This window comes from Capricornis sumatraensis, chromosome 6 (genome assembly GCF_032405125.1).
Source record: "Capricornis sumatraensis isolate serow.1 chromosome 6, serow.2, whole genome shotgun sequence".
In the NCBI taxonomy this organism is placed as follows: Eukaryota; Metazoa; Chordata; class Mammalia; order Artiodactyla; family Bovidae; genus Capricornis; species Capricornis sumatraensis.
The window spans coordinates 17,452,452-17,469,242 of NC_091074.1; the positions used below are offsets into that span (position 1 = coordinate 17,452,452).

Consider the following 16,791-nt stretch of genomic DNA (forward strand, 5'->3'; position numbering starts at 1 on the left):
TTGAATCAGGAAGTGTGAGTCCAGCTCGGTCCTTCTTTACCTAGATCATTTTGGCTCTCATGGGTCCTTGCATTTCCATATGAATTTTAGGATCAGCTTGCTGGTTTCTGTAATTCAACAGGGATTTTGAAAGTGATTATGTTGAATGTGTATATCAATTTGGAGAGAATTGCCATCTTAACAATATTAAGTCTTTTCATTCATGAGCATAGAATGTCGCCATTTATTTAGACCTTCTTTAATTTCTTTCAATAATGTTTTGTAATTTTCAGTATACATACTTTGCATTGCCTTTGTTAATTTATGCTTATATATCTATGTTTTTGGTGCTATTGAAAGTGGAAAAGTTTTCTTAATTTCAATTTTGGTTTGCTCATTGCTACTATATATTAATAGAAATACAAATGATCATTGTATATTGACTTTGTATCCTGCAACCATGTAGAACTCACTTATTAGTTCTAAAAGATCTTTAGTGGATTCCCTAGGATTTTCTATGTACAAGATCATATCACATACAAGTAGTTTTATTTCTTCCTTACCAGTATGTATGCATTTTATTTCATTTTCTTCCATTATTGCTCTATACACAATGGTGTATAGAATAGTGAAAGTGAATGTCCTTGCCTTGTTCCTGATTTTAGGGGGAAAGCTTTCACATGAAGTATGATGTTAGCTGTAGGTTTTTCACAGATGCCCCTTATCAGTCTGAGGAATTTTCCATGTATTCCTGGTTTGTTGAGTGCTTTTATCATGACGAGGAACTGAGTTTTGTGAAGTGGTTTTCTGCATGCATTCAGATGACCGTGTTATTGTCCTATATTCTACTGATGCAGCATATTACATTAATTAATTTTTGAATGTTAAACCAAACTTCCTCTCCTGGGAAAAACCCCATTTGACCCCAGTGTGTGATCTTTTCACTTATTATTAAGCTCTAGTTCCTAGACTTTCGTTGAGGATTTTTATGTCTCTGTTCACGACCTTGCTTGGTCTATAGTTTTCTTTTCTTGTGACGTCTTTTTCTGGTTTCGCTACCGAGATAATTGTGTATGCATGTTCAGTGGCTCAGCTGTATCTGACTCTTTATCACCCCATAGACTGTAGCCCACCAGCCTCCTCTGTCCATGGAATTTTCCAGGCAAGAATACTGGAGTGGGTTGCCGTTTCCTTCTTCCGCAGATCTTCCCAGTCCAGGGATTGAACCCACATCTCCTGCATTAGCAGGTGGATTCTTTACCAGGGCACCACCTGGGAAGCCCCATCAGGATAATACTAGCCCCATAAAATAAGGTGCTCCTTCCCTTTCTAGGTTATTGGTTTCTTGCAATGTTTTGTAAGAGTTTGGAAAGAATTGGTATTAATTTTTCTTGAAGTGTTTGATAGTTGTTGATAGTTGTTTGATAGTTTGATTTTTATTTCTCCCAACACATGAAGGTATATTGGTATTTTACAGTGGTTTAAATTTGCATTCCCTTGATTACTAAGGAAGCTGAACGATTTTTCATCTGTTCATTGGAGTTCTGGATTTCCTTTATTCAAGTGTCTTCATCATTTGGGAAAGCTGACTTTTTATTGATTTACAGAGGTTCTTTATATGTTCCAGACACCTGTCCTTTATGAATTATATGTGCTGAAACAAATATCATTTTTCTTTTCTGTGGCTTTAAAATATTTTATAAAGTCTTGATAAATAGGAATTCCTAATGTTTTATATAGTCAAAAACTTAGTCTTTTCCTGACTATAAGGTCAAGAAATTTGTGTCTCATGTAAAAGTATTTAAAATATTCCAAGATCATTAAATACCCTCCTGTAACATCTCCTAAGTTTCCTTTCATTTTATCGACCTAGAAATGTTTTATTGTAAATGACATTAAATAGGAATCCAACTTAATTTTTTTCCCAAATTGACAACTATTCATCCTAACACTGTTTCCTGAAAAAAAATTATTTCTCCACCACTAGAATAAACCAACTTTGTGACAATATATTATCCTTTTTATATATTGCTGGATCCTATTTGCTAACATTTTGGCTAGAATTTTTTATATATGTGAAATTGCTGTTGTTATTGTTGTTCAGTCACTCAGTCATGTCTGACTCTTTGTGACTCCTGGACTGCAGCACGCCAGCTTCCCTGTCCATCAGCATCTTCCGGAGCTTACTCAAAGTTATGTCCATTGAGTTGGTGATGTCATCCAACCATCTCATCCTCTGTTGTCCCCTTCTCCTCCTGCCTTCAATCTTTCCCAGCATCAAGGTCTTTTCAAATGAGTCAGTTCTTCGCATCAGGTGGCCAAAGTATTGGAGCTTCAGCCTCAGCATCAGTCCTTCCAATGAATATTCAGGATTGATTTCCTTTAGGATGTACTGGTTTGATCTCCTTGCAGTCCAAGGGACTCTCAAGAGTCTTCTCCAACACCACAGTTCAAAAGCATCAATTCTTCAGCGCTCAGCTTTCTTTATAGTCCAACTCTCACATCCATACTTGACTACTGGAAAAACCATAGCTTTTACAGACCTTTGTCAGCAAATTAATATCTTTGCCTTTCAATATGCTGTCTAGGTTTGTCATAGCTTTTCTTCTAAAGTTTTTCTTCTAAGGAGCAAGGAACTTTTAATTTCATGGCTGTAGGCACCATCTGCAGTGATTTTGGAGCCCAAGAAAATAAAATGTCATTGTTTCTATTGTTTCCACACCTATTTGCAATTTATTTTTTTGGGCTCCAAAATCACTGCAGATGATGACTGCAGCCATGAAATTAAAAGACGTTTACTCCTTGAAAGGAAAGTTATGACCAACCTAGATAGCATATTGAAAAGCAGAGACACTACTTTGCCAACAAATGTCCGTTTAGTCAAGGCTATGGTTTTTCCAGTGGTCATATATGGATGTAAGAGTTGGAGTGTGAAGAAGGCTGAGTGCCGAAGAATTGATGGTTTTGAACTGTGGTGTTGGAGAAGACTCTTGAGAGTCCCTTGGACTGTAAAGAGATCCAACCAGTCCATTCTGAAGGAGATCAGCCCTGGGGTTTCTTTGGAAGGAATGATGCTGAAGCTGAAACTCCAGTACTTTGGCCACCTCATGCGTAGAGGTGACTCATAGGAAAAGACTCTGATGCTGGGAGGGATTGGGGGCAGGAGGAAAAGGGGACGACAGAGGGTGAGATGGCTGGATGGCATCACGGACTCAATGGACGTGAGTCTGAGTGAACTCCGGGAGTTGGTGATGAACAGGGAGGCCTGGCATGCTGCAATTCATGGGGTTGCAAAGAGTTGGACACGACTGAGCGACTGAACTGAACTGAACTGATCGGACTAGATGCCATGATCTTTGCTTTTTTGAATGTTGAGTTTTTAGCCAGCTTTTTCACTTTCCTCTTTCACCTTCATCAAGAGGCTCTTTAGTTTCTCTTCACTTTCTGCCATAAGGGTAGTGTCATCTGCATGTCTAAGGTTATTAATATTTCCAAATTTGCTAGCATATTGAGTGCAGCACTTTCACAGCATCATCTGTTAGGATTTGAAATAGCTCAACTGAAATTTCATCACCTCCACTAGCTTTGTTCACAGTGATGCCTCTTAAGGCCCACTTGACTTTGCATTCCAGGATGTCTGGCTCTAAGTGAGTGACACCATCATGGTTATCTGGGCCATGAAGTTCTTTTTTGTATAATTCTTCTGTGTATTCTTGCCACCTCTTCTTAATATCTTCTGCTTATATGAGGTTGGCTGTATTTTTTTTTTTTGCCTGCTATCCATGTCAGAATTTGTTATCAAGGTTATAACAGCTTCAGAAATGAGTTAGAATAAGTCTCTTTGTCTATTTTCTAAAAAGTTTATGTAAGATTGGAATTATTTGTTCCTTGAATAATTGGGTTGAACTTTCAGTGAAACCATCTGGGCCTGGAATCTTCTTTGCAGGAAGATTTTTCATTACTAACTCAATTTTTCCAATGATTTTAAGAATTTGGGGGTTTGCTTTTACTTCCAGAGTTAATTTTTATTTTAAACAACCATATTGAGGTATAATTTATATACTATCAAACTCGAGCATTTTGAGGGTATGGTTCAACAACTTTTAGAATATAATTTCTTGTGTATCCATAACCAGAATCTTGTTCTAGAACCGATATTCAGTTTTGGTAAACCTTTTTTCCAGGAATTTGTCATTCCATCTGGTTTTTGGCATTACATTATTCATAATACCTTGCTATTCATTTGCTCAGTTGTGTCTGATTCTTTGCAACGCCGTGAACTGCAGCATGCCAGGCTTCCCTGTCCTTCAGCATCTCCTGGAATTTGCTCAAACTCCTGTCAGTTGAGTTGGTGATGCCATCTAACCGTCTCATCTCTGTCATACCTTTTCCTCCTGCCTTCAATCTTTCCCAGCATCAAAGTCTTTTCCAGTGAGTTGGCTCTTCACATCAAGTGACCAAGAATTGGAGCTTCAGCATCAGTCCTTCCAGTGAATATTCAGGATTGATTTCCTTTATATCATTCATTTTAACTATATCTAATTTATGTTCCCTTTTCTCTCATGCCTCTTTATAACATTTTTCTTTTTTTCCTCAATCAGTCTCACCACAGATCTGTCAAACTTATTAATCTTTTTTGAAGAACTATTTCTGACTGTATCAAAACTCCCTATTTTCTAATCCACTGATTTCTGCTTTTATCATAACTACTCTTTCTTTTTACTTTTGATAATTTATTTTATTTTTAATTAGTTAAGAAGCATACTTAACTCATTTTTTTCAGTCTTTATTCTTTTAGAATATACCTTTTAAGAGCTACAAATTTCCCACTGAGTACTATTTTTGCTACAAGTTTTAAAATGTAATGTTTTTATTATTGTTCAATACGAAATATTTTAAAATTTCCATTATCATTTCCTTTTGCATTCATTATTATTTAGATGTATATTTCTTAATTTCCAAATTCATGGAGACATTTTGTTACATTTTTATTACTGATTTCTAGCATAATCCTATTTTGTTAAAAAAAATGAACATTGTGTAATTTTGATACTTCAAAATTATTTACTTGCAGCCCAGAACATAGTGAAATATTTTAAACATAAAATGTGCACTCAGAAAATGTTATTCTGGGACTTCCCTGGTGGTCCCGTGGATGGGAGTCCACTGGCCAACACAGGGGACACAGGTTCGATCCCTAGCCCAGGAAGATTCCATATGCCATGGGGCAACTAAGCCTGTGAGCCACCACTGTTGAGCCCAAGTTCTAGGGCTTATGCTCCACACCCAGAGAAGTACCACAGTGAGAAGCCTGTGGAGAGTAGCCCCCACTCACCACAGCTAGAGAAAGCCCACACGCAGCAACAAAGACCCAGAACAGCCAAAAATAAAATAAATAAAAGATATTTTTAATTAAAAAAAAGAGAAAATATATTATTATGCAGCTACTGGCTCAGTGTGACTCTTGCTCCTTCTTCTATCAATCATTGAGAGTTAAGGGTCTTTACTCTTCCAGGATGATTGTAGATTGGTTATCTCTCCTACGATTCTGTCAAATTATCTTTACTTAAATTTGGCAAACAGTTGTTAGGTAAATGCAGGTTTGGAGATCAAAAAGTCTCTCTGATGAATCGATCTTTTATCATTTTGACGTGACTCTTGCTTTTTGCCATAAATTCCTTAGATGTTTTTATCTTACAAATAGTGAACTTTATTCTTTTGGGTACAGTTCTAAGAGTTACTGGGAAATGCGTAGAGTTCCGTGGCCATCACCGCAGTCAAGATACAGGGCAATCCCATCACCCCCGGTCTTTTGTCCTTTCCCATGTAGATGGCCCTGACCGTCACTGCTTTGTTTTCTCTTGGTACAGTTCTCCCTTCTGCAGAATAGCATATGAAGAGAACCATTAAGCATACAGCCTTTGACTCTGGCTTCTTTCACACAGCTCTAGTTCAAGATTCACCTATGTTGTGGCAAGTACATATCAGTAATTTGTTCTTTGTGTTGCTAAGCGGTATTCCACTGTCTGGTGGCAAAATCTGCTCATCCGTTCACCAGCTGAAGAACACTCACGTTCACTCGAGGTTTCTGATGGTTCGGAACAAAGCTGCTATAAACATTTACATACAGGTTTCCCAGAGAAATTTTATTTCCCTCCTTTGGCGTTACTGGGTGATGTGATAAATGCATGTTTAACTTCATAAGAAACTGGCAGACTGTTCCCAACGTGGCTGGACCATTTTACATTCCACCAGCGACGGGTGAGTTCCCATCACTCAGCATCGTTACCAGCTGTTGGTATTACTGGGTTTTTGTTTGCTTTGTTTTGTGAACATTTTATTTCATGTTACCGTTGAATAATAATATTGTGATAGTTTCAGGCGAACATCAGAGTGAATTAGTTATACCTGTATCTCTTCTTTTTCAAACACTTTTATGTTGTTACATAGTATTGAGCAGAGTTCCCTGTGCTATACAGTAGGTCCTTGCTGGTTATCCACTTTAAATATAGCCACATGTATTTTGTTTTAACCATTCTATTACATATATAGCAGTATCTTATTGGACTTTTAATATGCCTTTCTCCAATGATCAATGTTGAACAACTTTGCACGAGCTTATTTGCATCTATATATCTTTGTTGACAATATCTGTTCAAATCTTTTGCTTATTTTAAAAATGTGGTTATTTTTATTGTTGTCGAATTTTGAGAGTTCTATATACAATCGCTTTGCCATCCAATGTGATTTACAAACATTTTCTCCCAGCATGCGGCTTATCTTTTCATTCTCTTAATAACATCTTTCACAGAGAAACAGTTTTTAATTTATCTAAACCCATTTACAGTTTTTATAAGGACAATGCTTTTGGTGCCATGTCCAAAAATTTTCTTTAACTCAAGGTCACAAAAGTTTTCTCTGTTCCCTTTGAGAAGTTTAATAATTAAGGCTCTATATTAGAGTCTATGATGTATTTTAAATCAATTTTTTGTATAAAATCTGAGGTATGGGTCAAGAGTTTTGGGCGGGAGTTGGTGATTTGTTTGTCTGGGAGAGGGCTTGCATATGACTGTCCAACTGTTCCAGTATTACTTGTTGAAAAGATTATTCTTTCTACCTTGAACTGCTTTAATAATCTTGTTAAAAACATCAATTGACCATATCTGTGGGAGTCTAATTCACATACACATACATAGATGTACAGTCTATTACTTCAACAGTGCCTCACTGTCCTAATTACTATAGATACACTGTAATTTTAAAGTCAGGGAATGTGTATTCTCCAACATTTTTCTTTCCGAAATTATTTTGACTGCTTTATTTCCTATGTTTTTTGCTATGTAAATTTTAGATTCAGCTTGTCTGTCTACAAAATCTCCAGCTAAGGCTTTGTTTGGGATTGTACTGAATCTATAGATCAAACTAGGGAAAATGGGTACCTTCATGAAACTAAGTTTTCCTGTTGACAAGCAGAGCATATATAACCACTTATTTAGGTTTTCTTTTATTTCTTCCTTAAAGTTTATCTTGTCTGATAGAAATAAAACCATAGCAATCTTCTTTTTGGTTAATATTTGCATGGTGTATCTCTTCCCACCTGTGGTACCTCATAGCTCACTCCATCCTAAGCCTCAGAACCTATGAATATGTGGACGGTGGTCAGGACTCCATATATTCACTCCTGAGGGCAGTAGTGAACTCCAAAATCCCTGCTGATGGTGACTGCAACCATGAAATTAAGACGCTTGCTCCAACTTAAACAACATATTAAAAAGCACAGACCTTTACTTCGCCAACAAAGGTCCATCTAGTCAAAGCTATGGTTTTTCCAATAATCACATATGGATGTGAGAGCTGGACTATAAAGAAAGTTGAGCGCTGAAGAATTGATGCTTTTGAATTGTGGAGTTGGAGAAGATGCTTGAGAAACCCTTGAACAGCAAGGAGATGAAACCAATCAATCCTAAGGGAAATCAGTTCTGAATATTCATTGGAAGGACTGATGCTGAAGCTGAAGCTCCAATACTTTGGCCGCCTGATATGAAGAGCTGACTCATTGGAAAAGACCTTGATGCTGGGAAAGATTGAAGGCAGGAGGAGAAGGGGACAACAGAGGATGAGATGGTTGGATGACATCACCAGCTCAATGGACATGACTTTGAGTAAGCTCCAGGAGATGCTGAAGGACAGGGAAGCTGGCGTGCTGCAGTCCGTGGGGTCACAAAGAGTCAGACATGACTGAGTGATTGAACTGAACTGAACTTAGGGCAGTAGGTTTAGACATAACAAGCCAGTATAGTTGCTCGCTTGTGCCTGACAGTTCCCATAGCCTGTGCCTTTGTGGCCCTCATCCTCTTGTTTTCTCTGCTTCTCAATCGCAGTTCTGGTCTTCTTCTGCAGGCGCTATCTCTGTGTGCTCTAACTGTCCTAGAGGAAATATTTATAGGAAGGATTTGAAGCCTCAGATGAAGCTTCTTATCCCCAGAGGGGATTTGCATTTGTATTTGCTCCTGCCTGTTGCAGAGTCCAGAGAATGAACCACCAGTCCAGGCACAGTCTGACGTTTCCTATACCACCCAGATGGTAGAAGCCTGGAGAACAGCTCCCTTGTTGGGCCAGTCCATCCTTACCCTAAAGATGTGGCCTTCCCTTGGAAGTTTCCCTCTTAAAAGACCAGAAATTTCTGGTGTTCCATCTAGAAATCCCTAACTTTAAATAAGGATAAGACAATGATGTTTCCATTGTTTTCTTTTTAATAATATTCACTGCAGTACCAAGAAACTTGTTGTCTCTTGAAGTCCAAGCAACATGTTTTACCGGTTTCCTTGGGAAACCATTTATAAAACAAAACAGCATACAGTTCAAGAGATATTTTATAAGCGTCGGCCATGAACCGGAGGCTGTGGTGCTGGGAATATACTGGTGAGAAACACAGAAACCAGTGCTGCGATGACTATTTAATTTCTTTCCTGGATATAATTGGTGGCTTAAAGATTATTTTATTATTTTGACTTATAACTTTAAGGATAAGATAAATCACGGCGTCTTCATTATTTCCCATTGCTACTACTCCTTAGAGAGCAGAAGGCTGTTGAGGGAGAAAACATGAAACAGACTGGATAATTCAATTCTGCAGTTATTTTTATGGAAGGCCTCCAATAGGGAATGCATGGAAAATAATGGTCACTGAGTTCTTAGTTACTGTATTCCCAGCACTCTGCACTTGTTTCTTACCATAGACCTGCGAGAGGGGCATTAGCATCCCATTCCTAAAGAAGATGAGGTACAAAGGCATATTCTTTTCTGAAGGCACACAGTATGACAGGCAACTTCTGAAATAAATCCCAACGAACACGGTCTCCTGGTTTCCCCACCACACTGGGTTTTAACCCATCCCCTTGGGATGGGGCTAAAGCTAGTGGCTCGATTTAGTGAACATAATATAGTGAAAGTCTTGCAACATCACGACTGAGATTAGGTTAAAAAAGATGAGCTTACCACCCCTCTCCCTCTTCCTCGCTCTCTTTCTCCCTCCCTCCCTCCCTGGCTCTTCTCACTGTTCCCTTCTGATGAAGGAAGCTGCCATGTTGGGAGCTCCGTGTGGACGCCCACGGGAAGAAGTGGAGGCCTTCCGTCCAGCAGCCCGTGAGAAACTGAGGCCTGCCCGCGGCCACACACCTGAGCGGAGAGCAGATCGATCCTCCCCCAGCTGAGCCAGCAGGTGAGACGGCTGCCCCATCCCACACCTGACATCCAGCTCAGCCACGGCCAGATCCTGACCCGTGGAGGCTGAGAGATGATACATGTTGTTTTGAGCCACTAAGTTTGGGATAATATGCTTCAAAATAGAGAACAAATACTCGCCACTAATAACGAGGCAATCAGACATTTGAAGGTCCACCTGAGACCGCTATAGTCCACGGGGTTGCAGCGAGTTGGACAGGACTGAAGGATTTTCCCCTTCACTTCCACTGAGACCGCTCCTGGGCATCTTTATACATGAACAACTAAATGCTCAGAGGAGGTGCCCCTGAATAGCAATTTCAAGAAGGTCCAGGCAATATAAATCGTACAAAAGTCGAGCTAAACTTGTTCTTAAAGCTCCTTTACCCAATGTCCCCATTTTACCTCTGGGAAACTGAGGCACTGAGACTTTCTCAGAGCCCCCATGACATTTGGGAAGGGCCGGAACTCAGCCCAGTGTGCTTCTCCATCCAAGTGTCTGTCTACACAACTTCATCCTCACCTCTCTTGCTAAAGGCTGCAGTGATGCCTTCTTGGGTTTTGTGCACTTATATATTTTATATAAATAGCTTGTACATGTTTTGTTGTTGCTCTTGCTGCCAATTGTGTCCAACTCTTTGTGATCCCACGGACTGCAGCACACCAGGCTTCCTGGTCCTTCACTATCTCCTGGAGCTTGCTCAAACTCATGTCCCATTGAGTCAATGATGTCATCCAATCATCTTGTCCTCGGTCATCCCCTTCTCCTGCCCTCAGTCTTTCCCGGCATCAGGGTCTTCTCCAATTAGTTGGCTCTTCCCATCAAGTGACCAAAGTTACTGGAGCCTCAGCTTCAGCATCAGTCCTTCCAATGAACATTCGGGGTTGATTTCCTTTAGGATTGACTGGTTTGATCTCCTTGAAGTCCAAGGGACTCTCAAGAGTTTTCTCCAACATCACAATTCAAAAGCATCAACTCTTCTGTGTTCAGCCTTCTTTATGGTACAACTCTCACTTCTATACCTGACTACTAAAAAAAACCATAGCTTTGACTATACAAGACCTTTGTCAGTGAAATAATGCCTCTGCTTTTTAATATGCTGTCTAGGTTTGTGATAGCTTTGAATATTTGCTGCGAGAGTGAAAGCCCAACTATACTTGCTCCTTGACGTTCACAATGAAAAGAAGTTCCTCACTATCTCTTTATCTCTTTAATACCCTTGGCTCTCCACCTCTCGCCCCAGCAGCAAGAAACAGACATGAGTGGAATTGCTAAGAGCCCTGGGAAATGGGGATACCTGGTTGCTTTCTAAAGAGAAAACTTTGTAAGCAAGCCACAGGTAGGCAAGAGGGAAGCAGGTAGTTATGAAAGCTAGATTTGGTAGCTTATAAGCCAGAAAATTGCAAATATTTTGTAGCTCCTGAGATGTGGAAAGTGGTTCTGAAGACGAATCAGAATTTTTCAGGGTCCCAAGAAATCTCCCAAGAGAAAAGAAAAACAACAAACAGACCCCCTTAGGCAAAGATGTTCAATAACAAGTTTTCAAGCACCTTTGCTCTTCGCGCCTCATTCATAGATTGTAATGTCCACATGTGTCCACCGGAGGGCAGCATTTACCATGACTTAAAGCAAGGTGTCCAAAGCTGTCCTCTAAAGACCAACCACTTGAGATACTATGTCTGCCAAACTGAATTTATTAGGAAATATCAACTTGGGTTTCCAATTTTTGCTTTTCAGAGGCAGAAATAAGAACCATCACATGTTTCAGATCACTCTGAGATAACCAGTGTTATGTTATTCCAGCAACACCCCAGATTTTTGTAGCTGGCCTTCTCAGAGAGAAATGTAAAAAGAGGTTATTACTGGGGCCACGCGGGGCAGGACGGAAGCCTCGCTGGGTCAGACCGTGGCGATGCGGGAAGTGCGGACGCCGTAGAGGCCTGAAGCGGAGGTCGCAGGCAGGGTTCCCGCCGCGGCCATGGCGGAGAGGCCCGGGGACCTAAACCTCCCAACGCTGTCATCACCGGAATCATCCAGGAGGCGCTCCGGGATGGTATCAGCATCTCCACCTCCCGCGCCGCCAGCGTCTTTGTGCTCAATGCCACCTCCTGTGCCAACAGCTTCGCGATGAGAGGGAAACTCAAGACACTGAATGCCAGCGATGTGCTGTCTGCCATGGAGGAGACGGAGTTAAAAGAAGCTCTGGAAGGTTACAGGAGGGAGCAGAAAGGCAAGAAGGAAGCTTCAGAGCCAAAGAAGGACAAAGACAAGACAAAACCGATTCGGAAGAGCAGGACAAGCGCAGGGATGAGGACGACGATAAAGATGAGGAGAGGCTGAAGGAAGGAGAACAGAATGACGAGAGAAAGTGGACGACTGAAGAGGATGGGGGGGCGCCCCTCGGAAGGAACCACGCTGAACCCTGGTACACGTTTGTGTGAGGCTTCTTCCTGCTGGGCAGAGGAGTCTTAGACAGAAGAGCCTGAGAAGATCGAAATAAAAACTGAATTATCATCAGGATTATCATCAAAGCCAGTGCTTCCCAGACGCAGAGCATCTGAGTAGCAGAATCCTGTTTTGTTTAATCAGTCTCAAGGTTATAACTTTTCGGCAAGAGGGATTCTGAATGGCTAGTTTAATTGGTCAATTTCATCTCTTTTGTTTACATACACTTATAGTTAGGCAATTGTTGACCCCCCAGTTCCCTCCCTGCTCCCCCAAAAAGTAATAATAACTTGCATGCTGCCAACTGTGTTCCAGATCACAGAGGCAGTTAAGGCTCAGGAAAAATTGGGGTTTGATTACAGTCAACCTATTTGATTATGCAGCATTTGGCAATACCAGCTTATTTCAAGTGATTAGAATGGCTTAGCTTTAGGAAATTATTAAAAGGGTTGAAGAGAACAGTGAAATCCACTGTCTTTTCACTTGACTGTAACATTAATTGAATTTTGTTTTCTACAGATTCACTTGGCTTGGAGCCCTTCTGTGTTGCCTGTTAGGTGTGTAACCTGCCCGGGGGGCTACCTTCTAGGCACATAGTGTTTTTAAATCCACAGAGTAGAATTAGTTAAGCAAGAGCCAAGGCCTTACTCTTATAAAACAGATGATTTACTCTTAAATGCACCTCACTGCCTGCCGCTGTACAGCTTCAGGATTTGTCATCACCTCCTGGAAGGTATAAAACTCCAGGCTTTCGCGTCCCGTAGTCCATCTTCCAGGTTTGTGACTATGGCTTTTCGTTTTTCCAATTCATGACAAGTTCCGACCTTTACTTCCTCCAGGCGCAGCTTTCTCCCTCTGTGCTTCTCGCCTCCTGTCTGTCCTGCCTCTCCTCTGCCCCCCATTCCCACTTTCTCTGCCCCTCTTTTTCTTACTTCTGCCAACCCAGGAACTTGGATGACCTGCAATATCCCAGAGTACGGGTTCCTCTGATTCCCTAGTTCTAACCGCATGTCTTAAAACTGATTTTGTAGACCTCTTTGACCTGTGAGGGAAATCTGATGGTGCTCGGGAATCTAATTCCTCCCCTCATCCATCCCCTTGAACTGCTTCTAAGTATCTCAGTTGACCTTTCCAGGTTTTCTTCTTTTTCCTTTCGGTGCGCCAAGCACTTTTTTGTCGGTCTCTAAGTTGAGTGCTTGGAGGTCAAAAAGTAATGAAGTGTAGTTTGACACTGTTGATTTATTAAATGAGTACAGTGGAAAGTTTGTTGATAAATGAGTGAAGACTATTGAGAAAATTATAATGCTTTGTATAATAAACATTATTGTTAAAAGTGAAAAAAGGTATTATTAAAATGCTGAAAATTAAGAAAGGCAGGAATGGAGGGAGGGAAGAAAATCAAGAGAGACAGAGAATAGTAAGAGAAGAAATCTGAGAACCGATATTATTCCCATTACCCGGGGACCCAGAGGCTCTGGTTTGAGAAACCCTAATTTTAGCCAGAGGAGTCAAACCATCTCCCCTTGGGAGTGTAGTGGCGTTTTTCTTTTCAAAGTAGGAAATGCATTCTTCCTTGGATGGAGCCTCCTAATCTAGTCTGTGTTGGGGAAGTGCTAAATACAAGTTAAGGAAATCTTCTGGCTCATGGAATTTTCTTATCACATGTTCTTGGCTAATGACAATTGTTGTGGAGTTGGAGTGGTGGTATTGGGCATCAGCTGAATTTGTGTCTACAAATATTTTGGTGGCATAAGCTTAGAGGGAGGAAATATCAAGCCAGTTGAAGGCAAAATGAACTTAATCTACTTGGCCAGACTGTAATATGCTTGAGGTCTGGGACTCTATATTATATATCATTTTTTCCTCCAATGCCAGTTCAGAGCTTGTAATACAGAATAAATAAGTTGATGATAACACATTAAAAACCAGGGCATGCTAAGAGATAGGCATGAGCATCCCATTTTACAGCTAAAGAAAATGAGGTACAAAGGCATTTCCTGTCTTGAACTCAGACAGTATGGTAGGCAGTTTCTGAAATGAATCCCAAAAAACCCTGTCTCCTGATATCCCCATCACACTGGGTTTTAACCCCTCCACTAGGGACGGGGCTAAAACTAGTGATTCAATTTAGTGAAAATAATATAGTAAAAGTATTGCAACATCACGACTGAGATTAGGTTTAAAAAGATGAACTTAACACCCCTCTCCCTCTTCCTCGCTCTCTTTTCCCTCCCTCCCTCCCTGGCTCTTCTCACTGTTCCCTTCTGATGAAGGAAGCTGCCATGTTGGGAGCTCCGTGTGGACGCCCACGGGAAGAAGCGGAGGCCTTCCGTCCAGCAGCCCCCCTGAGGAACTGAGGTCTGTCTGCGGCCACACACCTGAGCGGAAAGCAGATCGATCCTCCCCCAGCTGAGCCAGCAGGTGAGATGGCAGCCCCATTCGACACCTGACATCCAGCTCAGCCACGGCCAGATCCTGACCCCTGGAGATCCTGACTCTCCAGATCCTGGAGACTAGGAGATGACACACGTTGTTTTGAGCCACTAGGTTTGGAGCAGTGTGTTTAACAATAGACAGCGAATGCACACAATTAATCTGAGGCCATCAGCTGTGTGACCCGTCCATCCCAGACCACTTCCTGGGCGTCTTTACACGCTAACAACTAAATCCTCAGAGGAGTTACCTCTACACAGAAATTTCAAGAAGGGTCCAGACAATATCTATCATAAAATGGTAAAGCTAAGCTTTGTTCTTAAGATCCTTTATCCAGCTCTCCCATTTTACAGCTGGGAAACTGAGGGTTTCAGACTTTCTCAGAGCCCGCATGACATCTGGGAAGGGCCAGGACCTCAGCCTAGTGTGTCTACGCAGCCAAAGTGTAGATAGCTTCATCCCCACTTCCCTTGCTATTTAAAGCACAAATGAGAGCTATTTGTGATTTGCTCACTAACCTATTTTGTATAAATGGATCATACATGCTATGTACTGATGAATATTTGGTGTAAGAGTGGAACCCCAACAATACTTGGTCCTTGAATATCAAATAAAGAGAAGTTGCTCAATATATCTTTATATGCTTCGTACTCCACCTCCCACCCCAGTGTCAAGAAATGGACATGGAATTGGGCCTTTTCAAGAGCCCTGGATAATGGGATACCTGGATGCTTTCTAAACAGGAAATTGTAATCAGGCCACACACAGGTGAGAGGGAAGGAACTAGTTATAAACTATATTTGGTAGCTTAAATGCCAGAGAATTGCAGATATTTTTTAGCTCCTGGGATGTGGATGGTGGTTCAGAAGATGAAGGAGTATTTTTCAGGGTCCCAAGGAATCTTCAAAAGAAAAAGGAAAAAATAAAAGAACCCTCTTTACAGAAGACATTCAATAACAAATTATCAAGCAACATTTTTCAGTAACAAGTTATCAAGCAACAAAGATGTTCTTTTCATTATAGGGGACTGGAATGCAAAAGTAGGAAGTCAAGAAACACCTGGAGTAACAGGCAAATTTGGCCTTGGAGTACAGAATGAAGCAGGGCAAAGGCTAATTAAGAGTTTTCCCAAGAGAACGAACTGATCATAGCAAATACCCTCTTTCAACAACACAACAGAAGACTCTACACATGGACATCACCAGATGGTCAATACGGATATCAGATTGATTATATTCTTTGCAGCCAAAGATGAGGAAGCTCTAAACAGTCAGCAAAAACAAGACCGGGAGCTGACTGTGGCTCAGATCATGAACTCCTTATTGCCAAATTCAGACTCAAATTGAAGAAAGTAGGGAAAACCGCTAGACCATTCAGGTATGACCTAAATCAAATCCCTTATGAATATACAGTGGAAGTGAGAAATAGATTTAAGGGCCTAGATCTGATAGATAGAGTGCCTGATGAACTATGAATGGAGGTTCATGACATTGTAAAGGAGACAGGGATCAAGACCATCCCCAAGAAAAAGAAATGCAAAAAAGCACAATGGCTGTCTGGGGAGGCCTTACAAATAGCTCTGAAAAGAAGAGAAGTGAAAAGCAAAGGAGAAAAGGAAAGATATACCCATCTGAATGCAGAGTTCCAAAGAATTGCAAGGAGAGAAAAGAAAGCCTTCCTCAGTGATCAGTGCAAAGAAATAGAGGAAAATAATAGAATGGGAAAAACTAGAGATCTCTTCAAGAAAATTAGGGATACCAACAGAACATTTCATGCAAAGACAGGGTCAATAAAGGACAGAAATTGTATGAACCTACCAGAAGCAGAAGATATTAAGAAGAGGTGGCAAGAATACACAGAAGAACTGTACAAAAAAGATCTTCATGACCCAGATAATCACGATGGTATGGTCACTCACCTAGAGCTGGACATCCTGGAGTGTGAAGTCAAGTGGGCCTTACTTAGAAAGCATCACTATGAACAAAGCTAGAAGAGGTAATGGAATTCCAGTTGAGCTGTTTCAAATTCTAAAAGATGATGCTGTGAAAGTGCTGCACTCAATATGGAAATTTGGAAAACTCAGCAGTGGCCACAAGACTGGAAAATGTCAGTTTTCATTCCAATTCCAAAGAAAGGCAATGCCAAAGAATGCTCTAGCTACTGCACAACTGCACTCATCTCACACACTAGTAAAGTAGTGCTTAAAATTC

General features: G+C 40.9%; 1 pseudogene; it reads left to right on the forward strand.

The window, feature by feature from the left end:
• Positions 1-11,681: 11,681 nt before the first annotated feature.
• Positions 11,682-12,144, forward strand: LOC138081258 (DNA polymerase epsilon subunit 3 pseudogene; annotated as a pseudogene).
• Positions 12,145-16,791: the final 4,647 nt, after the last annotated feature.